We start from the raw sequence: 21929 nt of genomic DNA, 5'->3' as shown, positions 1-21929 counted from the left end.
TGTATTGTCATTGTCATTCAATTGAAGGAACTGTCTGATTTCTTCTTTAATTTCCTCTGTGACCCATTGGTTATTCAGAAGTGTGTTATTCAATTTCCATGTGTTTATGAAATTTTTACAGTTTCTTTTGCTATTTATCTCCCATTTCATCGCACTATGATCTGATAATATACAGGGGATAACTTCTATTCCTTTGCACTTACCTAAATATGTTCTATGTGTGAATATGTGGTCTAGTTTGGAGAATGACCTGTGTGCAGCTGAGAAGAACGTGTATTCTGATTTTGTGGGGTGAAACACTCTGTAAACATCTGTTAAGTTCATTTGAGAACTTATTTTTTAATACTGATGTTTCTAGGTATGTATTTCCTCAAAGATTATTTAGCTACATCCCAGGAATCTTTCTATGTTGTGTCTTCATTTTCATTCATCTTAAAGTAAATTTGATTTTCCATTTTATTTCTTTTTTGATCAGTAGTTATTAGTATGTGTTGTACAATTTTTAGATATTTGTGGGTTTTGTAAAATTTTTTGTTATTAATTTCTAATTTCATTTCGCTGTGGTCAGAGAAGATATTTTGTATTTTTTATATCTTGTAAAATTTATTTCGGTTTGTTGTACAAGTGGGATCTCTTTTTACTAAAAAGCTTCTGCACAGCAAGAGAAACCACCAGCAGTGTGAAGAGACAACCCACAATGTGGGAAAAAATTGTCACCAGCAGTCCTTCAGACAAAGGTCTACTATCTAGAATCTATAAAGAACTTAAAAAAATCAGACCTCTCAAATTTAAAGACCCAGTCCAAAAATGGGCATCTGAAATGAACAGACATTTTTCACACAAAGAAGTAGATGTGGCAAATAAACATATGAAAAATGTTCAACATCACTGGTGATTCAAGAGATGCAAATGAAAACAACACTGAGATTCCACCTCACCCCAGAAAGAATGGCTGTTCTCATGGAATCAACCAACAACAAATGCTAGCGGGGCTGTGGGGAAAGAGGAACCCTGCTCCACTGCTGGTGGGAGTGTAGACTGGTGCAAGCACTGTGGAAATCATTATGGAGATACCTCAAAGAACTAGGACTGAAAGTCCCATTTGACCCAGCTATTCCCCTGCTGGGTATCGTCCCCAAAGGATTAAAAGAATCATACCACAGTGATATATGTGTTCCCATGTTCATAGCAGCATAATTTGTAATAGCTAAAACTTGGAAGCAGCCCAAATGCCCATCAACTGGAGACTGGATCAAGAAAATGTGGTTCTTTTATAAAATAGAGTACTACTCAGCCATCAAAAATGAGAAATTAGAGATATTTATTGCTAAATGGGTGCACATTGAGGCGATACTCTTAAGTGAAATAAATAGGAGACACATGTGTAAATACCAAATAGTTTCTCTGGTGTGAGAAACTGAAAGTGTAAATAAGGACTAAAAGGTATAATAGGTAATGTGAAATAGGAAGAAAAGGGGCAAAGGGGAGGGGGAAGTGGGAGGGGTAGGGGAAAGGAAAGAAGGGAATGGAATCAATATGAGAAAATGAAAAAATGGAAACAAAGCCTTTGTAAATAGGGAGGGATGGAGGGATTGAGCAGAGGGCAGGGGAATGGGGAAAAATAAGAACCAAGAGAGATTATGTAAAGGTGCAAATTTCCAATGATGAATGTCATTATATTGTACACCTAAAATGTACCAATAAAAAGCTATAAAAATGGTTTTACTAAATGGTTTATATATAAAACAATAAAAGAAGAAACAAACTCAGTGAAAGGTTTATATAACTTAACAGATAGTGGTCTTAATAAGCAAATGGTCAGTGAGCTTGAAAAAGACACAAATGAAAACTAGTAGAGCTAACTAAAATGATTCAAAATATGGAGGACCAACTTAGCAAAGAATTATAGTCCATGAAAAGGAACCAAACAGTAATCCAGAAGATGAAACGCTCTATTGGAAGTATGCGGAGTAGCCATGACCGATGTGAGGAGACAGTCAGATCTAAAAGGTAGGGCTCATGCAGGTGACCATGTACTCAGAGATACCTTGGAAACAACAAGGCAGCACAAAAAATGGACTCAGAAGCTGCTAGATGACACCAGTGGTCACACTGTTGATTCGCAATTTCAATTTGTTCTTTCCTTATGTTTTCCATCTTTATTAATATTCTGTTTAATACAATATTGTCATCCTCTTTAATCTTGGTTTCCTATGAATCTGTTTCTAATGGTTACTTTGGTTTCATTGTCTAATCAACCTACCATCTGGTTCTCTTATAGAAAAATTCTTTTGTCTGTTTTTGTCTGGTGTATGGATAATATTTTCATATTTCTTTGCACATCTTATATTTTTGTTAGAAATTTTAGATAATATACTGCTGCCACTTGGTACTGGTTCTGTCTGGGTCCAGAGCTTGTTTTTTAAATTCACTTATATTTTTGTATAACGACTGGTTAGATTATTTTAGTGATGTCTGTGTTCCCTCCTCCAAAGTTTTTGATGCTGTTCCTCAGGTAGGAAAAGCCATGGGTACACTCATAGTCACCATGGTATGACAGTGTTACTTCCTGTTTTTTTCCCCTCATGACATTCAAGTGTTAAATGCCATTAATTATAAACATGTCACTCTTTTGTTTTCAACACTGTCCTGGAATATAAGGTGCTCTGAAAGTAATCAAATCAAATTCTAGCTCCTTTGAAAGAATAATTTCAAGAGGAATAGTTGGTGCTTGATATTCATTCTGATTCATTACTGCAGGAGAAGGTTATTTTTGCTTGGAGTTGTATAGTTCAGTCCATGTGGGCTGGTTCTAAGGTGGAAATGTCATGGTGGAAGGGCCTGGTGGAGGAAAACTGCCCACCACATGGCAGCCAGGAAACAGAGAGAAGGGAGGAGCCAGGGACAAGAATAGACCCTTCCCACTCACAACCCCCAGTGAGCCCCTCTTCTGACCTGGCCTTACCACCCAGCAGCACCTTCAGCTATTGAACTCATCAATGATGACTCCACTGTGAGCGTAACATCTCCACGATCCAATCACCTTCCAATGCAGGAGACCTTGGGGGGACATTTAAGTCTACACCATAACACCAGATGACATATAATGTTGAGCATTTTTTAATATACTTTTTTGCCACCTGTACATATTCCTCAGTAAGGCATCTTTTCAGATTATTTGCCTGTTTTTAAATTGGATATTCTTTTTGTTACTGTTGAGTTTTAAGAGTTTTTAATTTTTGTAGACTTTGGCCAAATCTTTTATCAGATATGCCTTGTTCAAATATTTTCTCCTGGTCTATGGCTTCTCTCCTGATTCTCCTGACAGTGTCTTTCCAAGAGCATGAGGAACCTGTGTTTTAGTAATGGAGATCTGCTTTAAGGCAGCCACAGAACAGAGTCCGTTTTCTGCACATTTAACCTCTCAGAGATCAGTGTTAATGTGAAACAATAAGAAGAGCCCAGACATCTCCTGTGAGGAAAAGCTAAGGAAAGAGAAAAGTAATGTTCTCACGCACGTGACTTACTATCTAGCAGATGGGGAACCCTCTCCCTCAGGCATGTGGTGTTGAGAACAGAGAGGGGAAAGGGAAAGAGAATAAAGGATCTGTTCTTTCTGCCTGTGTGGTTGGTCCGAGCTCTGCACTCACTATCTGAGCTTGGCGAGTGGTCATTCCTTTTGGACCCACAGCTTCCGTAACTCCAACACATCTGCACCGTTGCCTGCTTCAGAGGTCGCTTCAGGGTTACATGACACGGTGTAGGCAAGGCTTGATGTGCACCTTACATTTGTCATCACTCACTTTTCCTTCCTCTCTTAGGTCTCTCCTTTGTGGGAAGATTCAGGACTAAGAAGGAAATTAGCATTTAAAAATTTTTTATGAGTGATCCAATAACAATTTTAGCCATACATAGGGACTCTCAGTGACCATGTGTATTACACACCTGTGTGTCTTTATTGAAGAAAAATTCCACCATATGTCACTTCTCTTAAACAGTGTGTAGGCCAGAAGGCCCATCTGAAAAGAACCAATGAGGATGCGGAACTTAGTTTTAATAAAACAAGATTCTGGATGACTAGAAGGCAAAACCCAAAATAATAGTTCCAAAGGTCATGATAAATGAATTAGGAAAGCAATCAAAATGGCTTAGCAATGCCACGCTGTCATTCTTCATCTTAATGAATCTCTTAAAGAGTAAATAAAAGGAGAAAGATGAAAGTAATTATTGCCTGTGTACCTAGTTATTGGAGCTGCTTCTCTCGCTGAGGAATAGAGTTCATAAAGCTGGGGCTGGAGGTGAATATACTTATATACCACAGAGCTGCCTGAGAGCTGGGACATAGTAGATCATGTTTACACAGGGGTGTGTAAATACTTAGTTTAATGAACATGTTATGTAGAACTCTAGCCCCTCTCTTGTACTTGCTGGATTTATAGTGCGTTTCTTGGATACTAGAAGGGCTAGCAAGAACAGGGCAATAAAGTCAGAGGCTCGAGCGGGCTCCCATGATGGAGAGGATATTGCAGTTCCTTGCCATTGAAAAGGAGAGGGAGAAGACGATTAAAAAAAAAAGCATTTGCAAACTAGGAAGAGGCTTGAGGCCTGCTACTGTTACTTCTGTGAGAAATGTGGTCAGTGCTCTTTCCGGACGACTGTATTAGAGGGTGGGTTTGCTGGTGCAGATTTTACTGAAGTCAACCCAACAGAACACTGTCAGAGTGTGGGACCCCTGTCCATTGCAGTGATGAACAAAGAACACCACCCTGGCCTTGGCATTTGGACTGACGCAGCAGTGAAGCCATCTTCTTCAGGAAGGTGTGACTCTGATCACACGGTGATCACTTTATTCAGGCGGTAGGTGGGGGTCATGGTGGGGCAGGCTGGAGTCCTGTGCTCAGGATGAGGTGAGACACTGTGCAGCAGCTGCAGACTCCAGAACAGGGAGATGGACAGAGTGGACGGACCCAGGGATGCTGAGGATATCGAGAGGCTGACACTGTAGCTTCTCTGGAAGTGCAAACTGCAAACACGTGACTCATTTCTCGTGAAAGGCGAGGGCTAAATATCCTTGCAGATTTAGTTGGCATTGATAAAAAACTGACTGTAGCTTCCTTTTTGCAGCTGAAGTTCTTCAGGGCTTGATGTCAAGCAGGGCCGAGGGAGGCTGAGATGGGCATGCTGGAAGTGACAGATGTGTCGTGCAAAGCTGCCTTTGGGTTTGCAGGTACATCTGATCTTTACAGAACCTCTGGTCATTTGCCATTTAGGTTATGTCTAGACAGAAAAATATGCCCGAAGAGCAGTCAACTCCAAATTTAAGACATTTCAATTGCAGAATTGAATCAGCTGCAACCAAATGGGAATATTATGTCTAAATCAATCCCCGATGACCCTGCCCTAAAAAAAAATTCTGAAAAAGGTCAGTTCTATTGTATTATGTGGTCAAGATCAAAAATATTTGCCTTTTTCAGTCTGCTCCGAAAGGATGGCTTTACAGGAACAGTCACTAGAAAAGCCTCCTTCTTTCTGTTGCTACCACAGGAATCAACCATTTCACCCAGCACAACAAAACATTGCCCCAAGATTCCTGGGAAACATTCTAAATCCTGTTCTCTTTAGCTCTCAAGGCTGTGGTGAAAACTACATCTAATTTATCAATCACTGGGAAATCCCTGTCCTTTGTTTAGATTCCCTGAAAGTATGGCAAGGGAAAAAGTGAAAACTCTGTTTAACCCAGCGGATATTTAGTGGAAGGGTTAATTAGTATTTGTAACCTCTTAGTAGCTTCTGTCAAGTGTTTAGAAATTTAAACAATAACCATTGTTTTACTGTGGAAGACATATGAAAAATTTTGATTTCTTTGCCCAGAATGATAGTTATGGAAGCATATTAATGGGAAGTATGTTACAGTTCGGTGGTGGCTGGCTTTAGGAACTATGATGGGCCAAGATTTCTGGATTTATACATCTATATATGTCCCTACTGTGTTCTATTTGAGTGGTAAAATCTTTAAGATGAGGAACAAAAAGAAAAAAAAGAGCATGATTATAGTCCATATTCTGTAACAATACATTTATTAAGTAAATTAAACCAGATATTTAAAGTAATTGGGTGACATAAAACCTTTAGAACTATGGTTTTACATTTTTATGTATCAAATTAAAACCAAATTCATATTTTGCAATTTGAAATTATTTAAATTTAACATAAACATAATGAAATTCTGACTATTTCAGTGAATCCCATAAATTTTCATGTGCCTTGATTGCACATTGCACTCTGTGGTAAGAGCAAAGTTTGATTTAGTGGAAAAAGTGGTGGTCTTGAAGTTTGAGTATCTAGGTTTGACTCCAGGTGGCTCTCTGAACTGTTTGAACTTACCTGGGTCTTTGGAGGTCTCCCCATGTTTAGAATGGGAACCCTAATAGTTAGCTCGCCATGTCATGGGATGGAATTTGAAAGCAGCTAGACTTCATGCACATTTCTCTATTCATTTTCTGGAGATGTTTAAACATAGTGGGCCGAGCACAGGCTGGAGCACAGTGGATGGGTGACCGTAACAGGTGGCCTGCAAAGTTGTATCAGCCTCGCCTCTCTGCCAAGGAGTCACATGTGGGCCTCTGTCACACGTGTGTCTTCATTCGACTTCTACTTTAGTGGGCATTTGCTTCCTATGTGTTGGGGGCTCTGCTGTCTTTGGTGGGTACATAGAGGGGATGTAAGCAGGTGAATGGTGTAAAGGGATTCACTTCTTTTCTGCTTGCTTCTTGCCCCTCGATACACTGTCACTTCTGTCCCCTCCTGAGCTTGTCCCTTGTCCACTCATAGTCTGCACTAATTGTGTCCCCCAGTAACCTATGCGTCCTTCTCTTCAGGGTGTACTTCCTGTCCCCTGGAGTAATGCCCAGCTCCTGTGTCTATGGCGAAGGCAAATGAACCAGTTCATAAGTGACTGAGAACAATTTCCTGGCATTAAGCACTTGATAAATTTTAGTTATTTTTATCTGCTCATTCTTCCTGGGCTGGGGTTTATTCTACCCCATTAGTCACCTTCTGTTCAAGTTCTTTTATGTCTGTGAGGATACAAGAAAGATCAGGGCCAGGATTTAGGTTCAAGGATAAGAGTCTTGGTATCTAGGGAACAACATTAGAAATGACCTTTGCTTGGTAGGAAACCACTAGGTTATAGACATGAAAAGAATTAAGATGAGTTACGTACATGTACCAACTCCCCATGATGAATGTAATCGCTATGTACTGCAAAAATGGACTAATAAAAATAAAAAATTAAAAAAGAAACTACAAAGTTAACCACAGGATAAGTATATTGTATATAATAAAATATTGATTAATAAAATATTATTTGTAGTTTATCACAAGTTTTATTTATTTTGTCATACTTTTACACTTAAAAAAATTTCTAGTCAACTCGTATGCATATACACAAGATATCAAAACTTGAAGAAAAACTACAGAGGAAAAGCATTCATGCACAATCACATTCTCTCTTATTCTCCAAACAACTCAGCTTACTTCTAACAAGAGCATCAGGAAATTTTTTACAAAGAAGCGTGACCTTTAAAAGGAAAGACCTGACAACCAGATAAACTACACACCATTTACAGAGGGATTTGGTGGAATTTACTCCATCTATTTCACTGGCCCCTAGAGGAAATCATTCATTCGAGAAGGCTATAGCTGATTGAGGAGGAAGATACATGGATTAGAAGAGACAAAGCTTTGAACTGTGTTTATGGGGTAAAGTCTAGACCTCTGGATTCTCATCCCTGAAGGGAGCCGCCTGGATGGGATTTCTTTAAAGGGGCTTTCAGGCTGAACAGAGTGAGTTCCACTGTGCTAGGCCACCATTTGGTGCTGGTAAGGTAGGGATCACAAGCTCACTCCACCTGCTCGATGAGTGCAGGCGTTCAGCTCACCCGTTCTTGGATCCCCCCTGGGCAGTCCAGTACCTGGCCGGCGCCAGTCCTCTGCTCGGTGCCAGTCCTCTGCTCGGTGCCAGTCCTTTGCTTAGCCTCTTGTACCTGCACCAAGATTGTTCATATGTTTTACTTTGCAGGAGTGTGGTTTACTTTCCAGGTGTGGTGGGTCCCATGGAAGACAATGGATTTGGAAGCAACTAGAGATCCACAAAGGCTCTTTTTGTTTGTCTATTTGTTTGTTTTTAAATGTAAAGTTGTAAAATGAAGGTACTAAGAGTAAACCGAAGATATTTCTTTGATTTTTGAGAATTTTAGAACCGAAGGAAAATGTAATGTGTGTCCAGGGCAAGCTACTCATTCACAGAGGAGGGGGAGGTGGCAGCACTAAATTGACTACTCAGGGAGGCAGCTGGTGGTGGACAGGTATTAGAAGGCAGAAGGTCAGGATTCTGAATTCATGAACCTGCAGGCTATGATTGGAATTTAAAATTTATAAGAGAGGCTAGATAAGGTAACATAAAGGAAAAGAGGTTAGTACCAACATAACACTCTATAAGAGACCACTGTGCTATTTGCCCTTGAAGGTACCTGCTAAATAATAGTCATTTTATACCAGGAAACAACACTTCAAACCAGCATGTCTTCATAAAACAATGGAAATATGAGTCTAACTGTGGAATAGTTCTACTCTTTTACATGGTGCCTTGTGGTTTGTCATGGGAAGCTTGGGAAGGAAATTGTTTTTATTTGGCCCCATTGAGTTAGGTTGCAATTTTGCAGAATATGACTTGGTAGTAACCAGGTCTTGATTTGGCTGTAATAAAACAGGTCCCCAATTTGCCTCAGTATTAGTGACTGTATCTAGCTACTCATATGCCAAGGTAACGATATACGTGGTACGGATATACATTTTTCAGCCCAGTCACTAAGAAGTCTAAACATACTTCTTCTAGAGGCAATTTTAAGTGAAATGCTTGAGAGTGTTTCAGTTTATAGGGCCTAAGAAATACTCTGTAAGCTCAGGAAGACACAAAAGAGCTGCTTCTGTTGATGCAGATATGTCTTTAGGATGGTCTGAATGTGCAGAATTTCGACAGAGTAATTAGCACTGGTGTTCATTATACCCAAGAGCCCTAGCCATGGGAGTGGTGTGAGAGGGAGCCAACATTCAGCAGTTAGCAGCTGAGTGTTCAGGGAGATCAGACAGCAGAGGAAACTGTGAAGGGTTGAGCACACTCGTCACATGTGTCTTCTATCATTTTTACACACGATCAGTTTAGAACTTCAGAGGATACCAATAAGCACAAAGGAAAAAAGGGGAAAGAATTCCTCAATCCCGTTCCTCAGAGAAAGAATTACCAATTTAGTGTGTAGCGCCTCTAGATCGTGATTTTGTTCTTAGAGTCTTCCTCCAGATCACTGACAACCATGTGAGCCGCCTGTGTTTACAAACTCACAGTCACATTCAAGGCCATTCATGGTGCCACTCCCTCTAGCCTGTCTGGATTGCGTGTCAGGTGTTTGCCCATTCTCTGGTCACGCATGTATCCAGTTCTGTATTACTCTTAGAGGCGCTGACTACAAGCTCATTTCCATCTAACTGTGTGCGTGTTTTACTAGTTTACTACAACCTAATTTCTGTCATTTTTAAGTTCTTGAAGCATACGTCTCATTATTGCCTTCATGTATCATCAGCAATTAATTGAAATATATTAATAGAAAATAGTCTTGAATGAATTATAAAATGACTTAACTTTTGAAAAGGATCACATCCTTAAGAATTTCAAATTACCAGCTGAATCTCAAGCTTTTGCCATTGTCTGTCTTAATTCATTGGTGATTTTTAAGAGCTGGAACTGGAAAAGAGTCTGTAATCTGCACTTAGAGATTATGTAAGGGTATCATGGAAAGGGATTTTCTATTTATAGTTTCTGGTGTGATCATTTTCCATCGTTAATAAAGTGAATCATGACTTTGAAGTGAGTGTACAATTTCCAGTGGTGTATTTTACGTCCTCCTGCAAGCAAAGAGGTAACATTTGACTTGAATACCAATGTTAGGAAATATTTCAGATCCACTGAACAGTTCCTTGAGATCTTTGGTAGAAAACGGCTTTATGTAGCACCCGCAAAGTATTGGGACAGTCACCTACGAATTGCTATGTGCTGACAACTTCACCTGACTGTACCGAGATGTGTGGTGGATCTTGAATCAGTGTGTGGGGACAGCTCAATTTTATGCACTGTCAGTCACTTCCAAGACAAGTGAGGTCATGTACCAGATACCCTTGCTCTCCCAGAATCCTAGTGGATGTTCAGACCTTCCGAAAGCTTTGACAGGATTTTCCTGCCTTGGCAGGAAACTGTCAAATGATGAGCAGAGTCCGTGTCTCTCGGCGGTGTGGCGGGCGGCCGCTGCACTCGTGCCAGCCAAGGAACAGACGGGAATGCGGTTTCCAACCCTCGGCACAGATGTGAAAGCTGGATTATGCTCCGTGTTCCATTCAGTGTTTGGAGAGGTTTCGATTCATAAATTATAAATGTTGTGTATCACCGTGCAGGCCATCAGAGAACAGCAGCTGATCATTTCAAGATTGTTGTGAGAGGAAGGCAGTCCTTCGGGAGAACGTGAGGTGGGATGAGGGACAAAGAGAGGGAATTAGACGTGCGCTTAGTGCAGAGGAGCTGGGGTGATACTGGGGAGGCAGTTAGGGTGTGGGAATGTCAGCGGCAGATGGAATCTGCCATCGCTCGCCAATGGTAGAGTGCTTTGGGTCCCCATAAAGAACGCAGGGCTCCCTCGAAGCAGAGGGTGATTTCTTGAAACAACAGCATAAACGGCCTAGGAGTCTGAAACTGCGGAAGAGCTGCTTAGCCATCACCGTCCCCTGCTGGAGGAGACGTTCCAGGGGCCAAGCGGTAAAAGAAGAAGACACGGGGGAGCCACATGAAGCTGAAGGATTGCATAGGTTTTGTTTAAAACTTCATTGAACTATGATCATAAAAACGTTTTCTTTTAATACTTTCTGAGTTGCCCATTTTTGAATGAAATTCTCTGCCTCTTGTATTTGGAAAAATCTGTTTTAAGTAAGAGTCCATACATTGATTTCAAAATAAAACATTAGAAAAGAAAACCATAATAAGATAATGTTTTTCTAAGTTCAAAATCTTTATTTTCCATATCACATGATGTATACCTCACTTCAGGATAACTTAATGCAAACACAGCCACTCTCTGCTTAATACTCTCATTTTACCTAACAAGCAAACTAGGTGGGAAGCATGTAAACAAATTGTAGGAAGGCAATAAAAGAGAAGGCCTTAGAGCGAAAGCATTCCAAGTACAGCTGTCACCCCTTATCCATGGTTTGGCTTTCTCTGGTTTCAGTTACTGTGGTCAACTGTGGTCTGCAAATATGGAATGGAAGATTCCTGCCCTGCTCCACGGGGACCTGAATCAACCCTTTGTCCAGCGTATCTACATTGTGTATGGCACCTGGCCCTTGGTCACTTACCAGCCTTCTGAGCTGAGTTGACAATGCCATTGTGCCTATAGCCCTTATTTTATTGATAAGGACCCTAACCTGTGAAGTAGTGAGGCTGTCAATATTATTACATTATATTGTTATTTATTATTCATTGTGACTAGTTATTGATGTTCATCTCTTACCATACGTACTTTTTGCTTTAAACTTTATCACCGGTATGTATGCATGGGTAAAAACATGGTATATATAAAGTTCATCATACCCATGGTTTCAGGCATCCATTGTAAGCTTTGGAACAAATCCTCTAAGGATCACAGGGCACTACTGTAAGTGTGTTCTATCTTTGATCCTCTAGAAAATTTCTTGAAGTATATTCTCTATTACTAAATAAGTTGATAAAGAAAACCTAGAGCTCTACTTATTGTTTTGCTTCTCCTTATTTGTATTTCTTTTCATGCTGGATGTAAGTGGTGTAGTATACATTTAATGTTAAAATTAATTAATGGTACTAGAGATTGAACCCAGGGCCTTCACACTGAGCTACACCCCTAGCTCTTTTTATTTCTTATTTTGAGATGGAGTCTCACTCCTTTCCTAAGTTGCCCAGGTGGTGCCTTAAACTTGTGATCCTCCTGCCTCTGCATCCTAGAGGGCTGAGATTATAGGCTGTGGCATCATACCTGGCAAACCTTTTCATTATTGATAAAAAAAATTTGTGCATAGGAAAATGGCTACGAATTACTAGTTGACTATTCGTATATTCTAACTACTTGTTAAGTGGGATGATAATCTAGGTCATATTAAACAATGCAGCCAAATTTCATAATTTTATTAGCTTCCAAGAGTGTACATTTTCTCTTAAGTTTACTTGTAGAACTTTACATATTACTAGAGCATAAAATCCCATGCTTCCATGTTGGGAAAAATGTCCTTAAGGTCACAAATTTTTATTTTTGGCCAAGATTTAGTGTTTCTTTTAAAAGGTAGAACTCCCAAAGCTCAGTTTCAAGAAGTTGAAATCCATAAACATATTTTTAATGATTGCTTTTAATATTAGGGAATGATAAATGGTTCACCTCACTTTCGCATTACTGGGATCCAGAGACACGCCTAGAGCTGACTTTGCTAAGTACGTGGTAGACGCTGGGATGGGCACCAGGGCACGCTCATATTCTGGTCCGTGGTAAGGCAGCCTTGTTCACCCGGGTTGGTCATGACCCTCCAGGACTGATCACTGGATTCAGCTGGATTCCAGTTGAGGATAGTACTGAACCCTGGTAAACTGTTTCCCCCCCCTGCACATACATACATAAATTTAATGCCTTCTCTATCTCAACTGAGCATGAACCCATCGTACATTGTGTTCGTGTGTGTGAATTTTTTGCAGCTGGAAAGCGCAATAGCAAAACTATCATGAATTTTTCCTTCACAATTATATGGATAGAAGATACGCCTTAGAATATATATTTTGTTCTCTTTTTTGATACCAGGGATTGAACTTGGGAACTTGCACTTGTGAGGCAGGCGGTGGAGCCACTGAGCTAAATCCCCAGCCCTGGATTTTGTTCTTTGCTTATCAAACTCAAGATCTTTCACTTTTTCACTTAAAGGAAGCCCTTTGAGCTTCTCTTTGTTATAGATGAATTGCCAAAATCATAACTCTTGCACTTTGGGATCATTGTTAGGTAAAATAAGGGTCTTGTTGGACACCAGCACGGTGATAATGTGACAGCCCAGCTGATAATCGAGATGGCTGCTGAGCAGCTAACAGGTGGGTGGTGTACCGGGTGTAGGCATGCTGAAGAACGTAATTGAGTTGTAGTTTTGATTTACATTTCCCTAATGACTAAACATTAAAACTCAAATTTTTCATATATTTATGGGATATTTGTATGTCTCTTTAGTAGTGTCTATTCAATTTATTTGTCCATTTAGTGATTGGGTGGTTTGGTTTTATGGGTGTTAAGTTTTTTGAGCTCTTTATATGTCCCAATTATTATCCTTTATCCGAAGGTAGCTAACAAAGATTTTCTCCCATTCTACAGTCTGTCTTTTCACTATGTTGGTTGTTTCCATTGCTATATAGAAACTTTTAAATTTGGTGGAGTCCCATTTGTTGTTCTTGCTACTATTTCCTGTGCTATTGGAGTCCTATTCAGGAGGTCTTTACTTATGCCTATGACCTCAGTGTTTTCCTTATGTTTTCTTCTAGTAGTTTCAAAGTTTCAGACCTTATACCTAAGTTTTTGATGCATTTTGAATGGATTTTTGTACAGGGAGAGAGATAGGGATCTTATTCCATCTTCTACATGTAGATATTTAGTTTTCCCAGCACTGCTTGTTAAAGAGGCTGCTTTTTCTCCAGTGCATATTTTTGGCTCCTTTGTCCAGAATCAAATGGGTGTAATGGTGTAGGTTTGTTTCTGTACCCTCTCTTCTGTTCTATTGGTCCACATGTCTGCTTTTTTCTGTTACTATGGCCTCATAGTATAATTTGAATTCAGGTATTTTGATGCCTCCAACCTTTCTCTGTTTTTGCTCAGGATTGTTTTGGCTAGTCTGGATCTTTTGTGTTTCTGCATGAATTTTAGGATTGTTTTTTCTAATACTGTTAAAAATATTATTGGAATTTTGATGGCATTGCATTGATCACTTTCAGTAATGTGGTTATTTTTACAATATTAATTTTGCCAGTGAACATGAGAGGGTTTCCCATCTTCTGGTGTCTTCTTTACTTTCTTTCTTCAGTGTTCTGTAGTTTTCACCATAGAGGTCTTTCACCTTGTCAGTTAGCTTGATCCCTGGGTATTTGGTTGTTTTTTGAAGCTATCATGAATTGAATTATTTTCCTGGATTCTTTCTCAAGTAGTTCATTTTTGGTGTTTAGAAAAGCTATTGATTTTTAAGTTTTGATTTTATATCCTGCGAATTAGCTGAATTTGCTTATTAGCTCGAAAAGGCTTTCGGAGAAGTGTTTAGGTCTTCTAAGTATAGGATCAGGTCATCTGCAAATATGGAGAATTTGACTTCTTACTTTCCTATTGGTATCCCTTTTATTTCTGTCTCTTGTATATTTGGTCTGGCTAAATTTTCAAGTACTAAAAGTTGAATAGGAGTGGTTGAGTGGATATCCTTGGCTCATTCCCGATTTTGGAGGAAATATTTTCAGTCCCCTCTCATTGACAGTGACAGTGGCTGGCCCCCTTATTCTGTGTCATTTTTCTTTATAGTTGCATCCCCACCTTTTCTCCTTCATGGATTGTGTGTTTGTCGTTCTTTCTTACGTAGAATGTAGATCCCATGGGTGTACTAGTGTATCTTTATTTCTGTAACAAAATAATGGATGCAAGCTCCTTTAGAAAGAAAAGAGGTCCATTTTGGCTTACCGTTCTGGGGGTGCAAGGTTGAGGGGTGCTGTCTAATGATGGCCTTCTTGTTACAGAGTCCTGAGGTGAGATGCAGAGTGTGCAGGTGTGTATCTCTCACCTTGCCTGTGACCTCGCCCCCCTTCCAAGGCCATCTTACCCATAGGTGCCATGTTTCCGTGATGCACATAAAGGATGCTGACACAGGCCATTCACATACTTCCATTCCACACATGTGGCCAGGAGCTCCCACAGTGAGAGACAGAGGGCATTGTGTTCCTGTCACGCATGCCTCTCTCTTTTTTATAGAGACACCAGTATGTAATCTTAATCGCTTCTCAGAAGCACACCTCTGCACGCCATAGTTGGATTAAGTTTCTGCTCTTCCACCTCCTCCCAATGGTGACTAAATTCCAACACATGACATCTTGGTGGATGCATTCATACCAAGTTCAAATCATAGCAGTGAGCTTGGGGCTTTGTTTTGTTTTCACAGTATTTGCCCAGCACATAGAACAGTGATAGGAGGCCTATAAATACTGGTCGAGTGAATTTCACTGAGAGAGTATAATTTATTGGAGAATTAAGGAGTATAAATTCTGTTTAAAATAAAGATAAACTTATTTTCAATTATGTGATTCAACTCTAGGTCCTATAGGAGTAGTGGGAAAACCTGTGTGAGTTTGAGTCATTAACAAACATCTCCTGGAGGCGATAGGGCTAGAATGATGAGTTATATGTGGATAAAAGGAAATGAAGGAAAAAAGAGGACATTTAAACTGCTGAAAATAAAGACAGATGCATCTCTGTGGGCTGTGAATGGGCATGGTTGTAAGTATCAGCATAGAATTAGAGAAGGGCTCAGACCCCAGAAGACTAGCTTATTTCCTTTAAATATTCTAGTGTGAGCTGGTACAGACCTCAGTAAACATATAAACAGTTATGGCTCTGAAAAGAAAGCACCTGGCTTCTCTTATTTTTAAAGGCTCACTGTGGTATACATAGGTCATGTACCATTGTCTTTAGCTTCAGAAGCCGCCATGTTAATCTATAATTAGGCCGTCATTGAAAAGAAAGGACGCGATTGAAGTGTGGAATAGGCACATTCGAAGGGCGGCCGTGTCAGCAGGCTCTGGGCACGTGGTGACACCCGAGGGTGGGGTGGGCTTGGAAGGTGATAGGCGCACGGACGGTGACTTCATAGGCCCTTCTGGCAAGGGTAGGCCACGTGGTCCCCGTCCACACGACTTCACCCTGCCCTTGTCGCAGTAAATCAGCCATAGACAATGCATCCAGTGAATGCGACTTAGGGTAAAACATTCAGGTACAAAAGCAGGTGGTGGCTGAACTTTCCCATGGCAATGCTTGCCGTACCCCACTGCAGGCCAAGCTCTAAATTGTACCAGGCTGGTCTTCGGTGTCTCCTCTCATCTTCTTAGTGGCCTCCTAGCCTTTTCCTGGGGTTCTCACTCCCCAACCCTACTCCAGGATCTGCTTCCTCAGGAGGATGCTCCCAGGAGCTGACCTGGTTGGAAAATCGTTGGACAAATTGTTCTGTACCTTCCAGGAGGTTTATCCTACTAAGGCAATGGTTGCCCTTAAGGGGGAATTCTGAAATAAAAATAATAGCTGGTCTGTGAAAAATAGAGCTAGTTAAAAAAAATCTAGGCATAAAAATAATGCATAATAATTATAGACAATTTGTAAAAGAAAGAAGAAGGGAATCACAACTTCTGTTACATTCAGCATTTTGGAGTTAGGAAGGAGTTAATCTCCTGCTGGTGTATTTCAGGCCGTCAAAGATGCAGTCGTCATCAATGCTATATACAGTAGGTCCTTTTAAGCCTGTCAGAAAGGAGGCTGCTGCTCATTTTTCTAACTTGTATCAGTTTCATTCCATATCCTCTTTCATTTTATCTCGTCCTTACCTCCATAGCTCTCCAGCAAGGCAAATTCTTTGACAGAAGTGCTGAATTACAATATCAACTCAAGAAAGTGGGACTGAGGAAAAATAACGCATGTCCCGAGAGGAGCTGCTTGTTCTCTGTGGGTCTCTGTCTCCTCTCCTCCAATAAAGGGGCCGACAGACCTGTAGAACGACTGAGGTCCATCCAGCCCTCATGGTCTAGGATACTGTGAAAACAATTTTGATCTGATTCCAAATTCAAAGCCACCTCAATAAAAGTGAGCAAAATGAGAGACGAGATAAAACTAGTATGGGATTACAAGTAGAAATGAAAGCAGGTTCCGGGGCTCAAGAATATTATGGAATACACTTACCAGGGGAGGCATTGTGGGAAAAATGTGAAACCAAGTGATAAATGATTAGCAGGGAGTCAGATATTGCCATAGATGAATAGAGGAGGGATAATCATTCATTCATTTGTTCCAACAGACATGCGTTGGCAATCTTCTGTGCTAGACAGGGAGACATTCAGGATGCAAAGGTGTAAAAGATATTATCCTTTTCTTTGAGGTGCAAATAGTCCAATTGCAGATTACATATTAACAAATAATTATTGTCTACAAGTGCTTCAGTGGAAGAGTATGCTGGGTCATTACTTAGTCAAATAGTCTTATAAAGCAGAAGTTTTGTGGAGGTGTTTATATTGGATGGAACATTCTATTCTAACTTTATAACCTTAAACTTAGTCCCTAATTTCTCTGAGAAACCCTGAATCTACAAAACATGCTGAAATAGAATTTCAGGGGGATAAATTTATTTGCTAATTTAATAAAACATGCCCTATCAAATTTACACTTTAGGACTAAGCCTTCCTTTATTTTTTTCAGAGAGAGACAGGAGGATGAAGATTAAAGCCCTGTAAAATTAAATCTAGTAATTGCTGGAACTGTTTTCAGCAGGCCCAGCAGTGGCTTGTTAAACTCTAAATATAACTTGTCATCTTGTGACAAAATCCAATTTTGAGAATAAGTGAAAACTTATTTCAATTTTCAATTGTTTATGTATTTGAAAACAAAAAATTATGGTAGGAGTTTTTCATATTTATCTTGTGTCAGGTAACAGGGAATTATATTCTCCCTGTCTCTAGAAAATGGTAAGATTGATGAGTTGTTTCAGATGGGCAATGAGAATTCGGTTCAAACACTGAAGAAATGCACTGCCTTTCTTTCTTCACTTTGGCTTGACATGGTGTCACAGCGGTTGGACATTTCTGAACAACACTCACGAAGAAATTTAACTAACTGATGGTGTGCCCCTAGCAGAAATTCTAGGTGGTCGGTTAATATAGTTTATGAATGGAAATTATTCTTAGTGACTTTTGAATTCTCAAAAATAATTTATGATTTAAAGGTTAAGATACAATAATTAATTTTCAATGGAAGGGATGAGCTGTATTTAAAGCCTGAGATAGAGAACAAAAGCATGAGGAGAAAAATTAAAAGAACGTAAAGAGACAGTAACAATAAGATAACTTTGTTCTCAAAACAGTTTTTTATTAACCAGGCTTAGCTACAGACAGCCAGACAAAGGAGAACCACCTTATTGTAGTTAAGTTGACACAATCACATTTTCAGTTACAAAAATGTTGAATTTAATTTGTCCTCGCTTGTTGCTGATTTTTAGTAGTTATGTTTTTTTAGATCAAAGAGAAGAATATTTTGAGAAATTTGTCTTTGATATTAAATAAAATAATTCTGTTTCTTACCAAGGAAAATCAATAGGGTTAGATTGTGAGAGGCAGGGATATCTGCTTTTGTAGAAGAAAAAAAAATTTGTACAAATCCTTATCAATTTTGCATGGCTAAGAATGATCACTGAAGAAGCAAGAGCAAATGAAACCAGTCAGTTCCCAAAGTTTTGTGTATCCTTTTTGATTTTTGCATTTTGGGATATGTACAGAGCAATGCTCATATTGTAAGTGTAATCACCAACCAGCCCAAGAGGAAATATAGAGCATTTTCATTCCCCCTAAATCCCCCTTTTTGCCCTTTCTAATCAAGACTTCTGCCAAGAGGTAACTAATTTTTTGACATGTATTGTGATTAATTGACTTTGTTCTTGAACTTTATATGAGTGGATAGTTTAATTCTGTGATTATTACTTTTTAAATTATGCCTGTATTATCAATACAAATTTGCTTAGGTGTCGCTGTGTACCAGGCTTAATGCTTCCAATTTATTATGTTCTCTGTCTGGTATTAGATTCCCTGTCCAAAGTGTAATTAAAAGTGGATCACTTTTGCTTTAGTTAAATGATTCTGAGTAAACTTGAATGGATAGCAAACCATTATTTTTGGTAGAGTAGAACACCCTGGAAGATGTTGGGGTGCAGAACTAAGCCAGCAGGTGGGCAGGGGGCTTGCTGCCCCTTGAGGGAGTGGGATCATGGGCATGCGGCTGAGTCTGCGTCACTGAAGACAGAAATCTCAGGAGTCTGTTTCCAGCGATGGGTACATGGTGAGGACTGCACTGTGGGAGCAGGGTAAGGGCCTGGATTGGGGTCAGATCTACAGCAGGATTGTGGTGTATGCCTTAGAATCGGGGCTCTAGACCTGCCTGTGTCCATTCCTTCTACCAAACACCGAGATCTGTCCTTGTGCTTGTGACAGTGCAGGGTACTGGCCTACAGCTGGCAGTCCGGTGGCTGCAGTTCTGGGAGGAGACCCACAGAGAGTGAGGCCTGCTGCCCCACAGAACCTGCGGCTCCAGGCTTCCCAGACAGGATGGTCTGCCCCTCATCACCAGGCCAAAGTCTTAACTGGCTTCAGCTTCATCCCTTAACCAGGTAGGCCCTAAGTGTGAGGTGATCAGAACTCTGCAGTTGGCTTCCTCTGCCTGTGTTGTCCCCTTCCCTTCCTGCCCTGAGTAAATGGGCTTCCTGGAGACGAACAGGAAGCAGGCTCAGAAGGTTGCCGATCTGGGTCCATTCTTTTACTGGCTTTGGGATTCTGGGCATCTTGCTCCTCTGCATGTCAATTTCTCAGTGTGTCAAAGGCAGATGTAATAGTATTTGCCTCATGGGGCGAAATGCAGTCCCTATGTCACTGGCCTGTAGCCCTGTTAGCCACCTTTTCCAGTGGAGAGAAAAAAACCCCCTATTTAAACTGTTGGCTTTCAACATTCAGCTAAAACCCTATTCAGAAACCTGCTGTGACCATACCAGTCTCTCATGGGCTATCCCCTTCTTTGTGTTTTTAATAATTGACCTTTTCCTTTCGAACCACTCTGGACACAAGACTGCTTGGGGTGGCGATGGTGTCTTCTGATTTCCAGTCCCATTTCTGTCAGGATGTCTAGCGTGTCACGGGCACTCAGGAAACAGTTGGCACATGCATGGGTAAAGTCTGTTACTTGGCAATTATGTGTTACACACCATTTGTTTCTGTACAGCATTCACGTTCCAGTTTATTTTGTAGGGAAGGTATGAGCTTCAGCAAATTCTTCAAATTTACCTGTTGGGCCCCTCTAGCTCTCTTAAATGGGCTTGACAATCAACACAAACACAAGATTACTATTTATGAAATGATTCCCCGTGGGAAGGCTCCACAGTGACACTGTGAAAATAGCCATAATTTAGCACTCGAGGAGCATGTGCCTCAGAGAAGTTATTTGGCTTGATAGCCTACAGCTCCCACCCACACGGTGGAAAACTGCACCTGATCACCGGGCTGAAACCTGAAACATTCATTTGACATCAGCCTTTGGCCATTTTCATAACATTTAAGAGCTAAGATTCTGACTCTAAGCCCCAACACTTGACAAATGAGTCTCACAAGACAGGGAACACTCCCACCTATCAGAATGTAACTGCACAATTTTGTTAATATTATTCAGTTATTAATATCATGGCCAAAGTAGCCTCTGTGCTGGCTCCCTCAGGCGAGGATGTCAGGCTGCACCCTGCAGGCAGCTTCTGTAATGTTACAGTAGCCTCCTCTGTCCCAAGTAAGATGCACATAAATGTCTTTTAGGGACATCAGTAGGCGTGTAGGCAAGGAACACTATGCATTTGCTCACAATTCCCATAGGTTCCTGGTTGGAACAGACCCCTCTAGGTTGACTACAGAAAAACAAGCAGAGGTTTATTAACAGGTGTTTCGTATTTACATGAGACACTGGGGAATTGGCCGTTCCCAAAGAAGGGACCTTGAACTGCAGCTTGTTTGGTGTCTTCCACAGAGGACCGTGAACATTTGGAGAGGTGACAAGACAGACGGAAGGACTTGGAGTCTGGGGGGTGGCACCCAGTGACAGGGCAAACACTCCGCGCATGAGGGTCATCAGTAAATTTTCACGTGAGCTCCTCTGGTGCCCTCTCTGGGCTCCCGAGGGGTGGAAGCTGTCTTAGCCTCTGCTCTTCCAGGTAGAGAGGGAGGAAAGGTAACTTTTGTCTTCGTAAATTTATTTCCTGCTTTTGGGGAGAGGAAGGGAAGAGAGCTTTGCTCCACCTGCTGCTTCTCAATTGCCCTCGGCTCTTCTCAAAAGGTATATTTTGGGGTGGCAGACTGTGGCCTCCCATAAAACAAGGCCATGGCTCCCTAAGCCTGAAAGACTTCAGGCAGTATTGATCCAGCAGTCTGGCTCCTGAGCCCCACTAAGACCAGCACATCATCCAGTTGACACCCTAACCACCTTTGTCCCGAAGCTGAGCTTCCTATGCTGCTTCATTAGGGATAAAAATGCACTTCAGAACACATGCAGTCATCCATGTGGCGGGAAATTTCATCACCATTTAAACAATTAACATGTTTTTCTTTTTGGGGGAGAAGAAGAGCACTGAGGGATTGAACTGTGGGCCCTTCTACCACGTACTTCCCTATCTTCTTAATTTTTTAAACATTTGAAACAGGATCTTGCAGAGTTTAGGGTCTCACTAAGTTCCTAATCTGGTTTGAACTTGGACCCTCTTGCCTCAGTCTCCCCAGTATCGGGGATCCCCAGGATGCTCCCCTAGGCCTGGCTTCACACCCTTTTGCTGTAACAGTCACCCAGCCCACCATTCGGGGACACAGATTGGATGGGACTAGACAGTGGAGCCTATGTAAAATATTCACAGTTCCCTAGAGACCTTTTTAAAACTTTGAACTTGGTACCACAATAATAGCTTTGCTAGAAGAAGCTGGAAAGTGAAAAGAGCTTGTAGAGGAAAGCAGACTCCCCTTTCTGCTA

General features: G+C 40.8%; 1 long non-coding RNA gene across 4 annotated transcripts in view; it reads left to right on the top strand.

The window, feature by feature from the left end:
• The window catches only part of LOC147830163 (uncharacterized), a 708257-nt gene that overhangs the window by 119973 nt on the left and 566355 nt on the right, over window positions 1-21929 (top strand). The window lies entirely within an intron of this gene.

This window comes from Heterocephalus glaber, unplaced genomic scaffold (assembly GCF_053883595.1).
Source record: "Heterocephalus glaber isolate CG9 unplaced genomic scaffold, H.glaber_assembly_v1.0 deba00000331, whole genome shotgun sequence".
Lineage (NCBI taxonomy): Eukaryota > Metazoa > Chordata > Mammalia > Rodentia > Bathyergidae > Heterocephalus > Heterocephalus glaber.
This window is presented reverse-complemented; position numbering and strand designations above follow the sequence as displayed.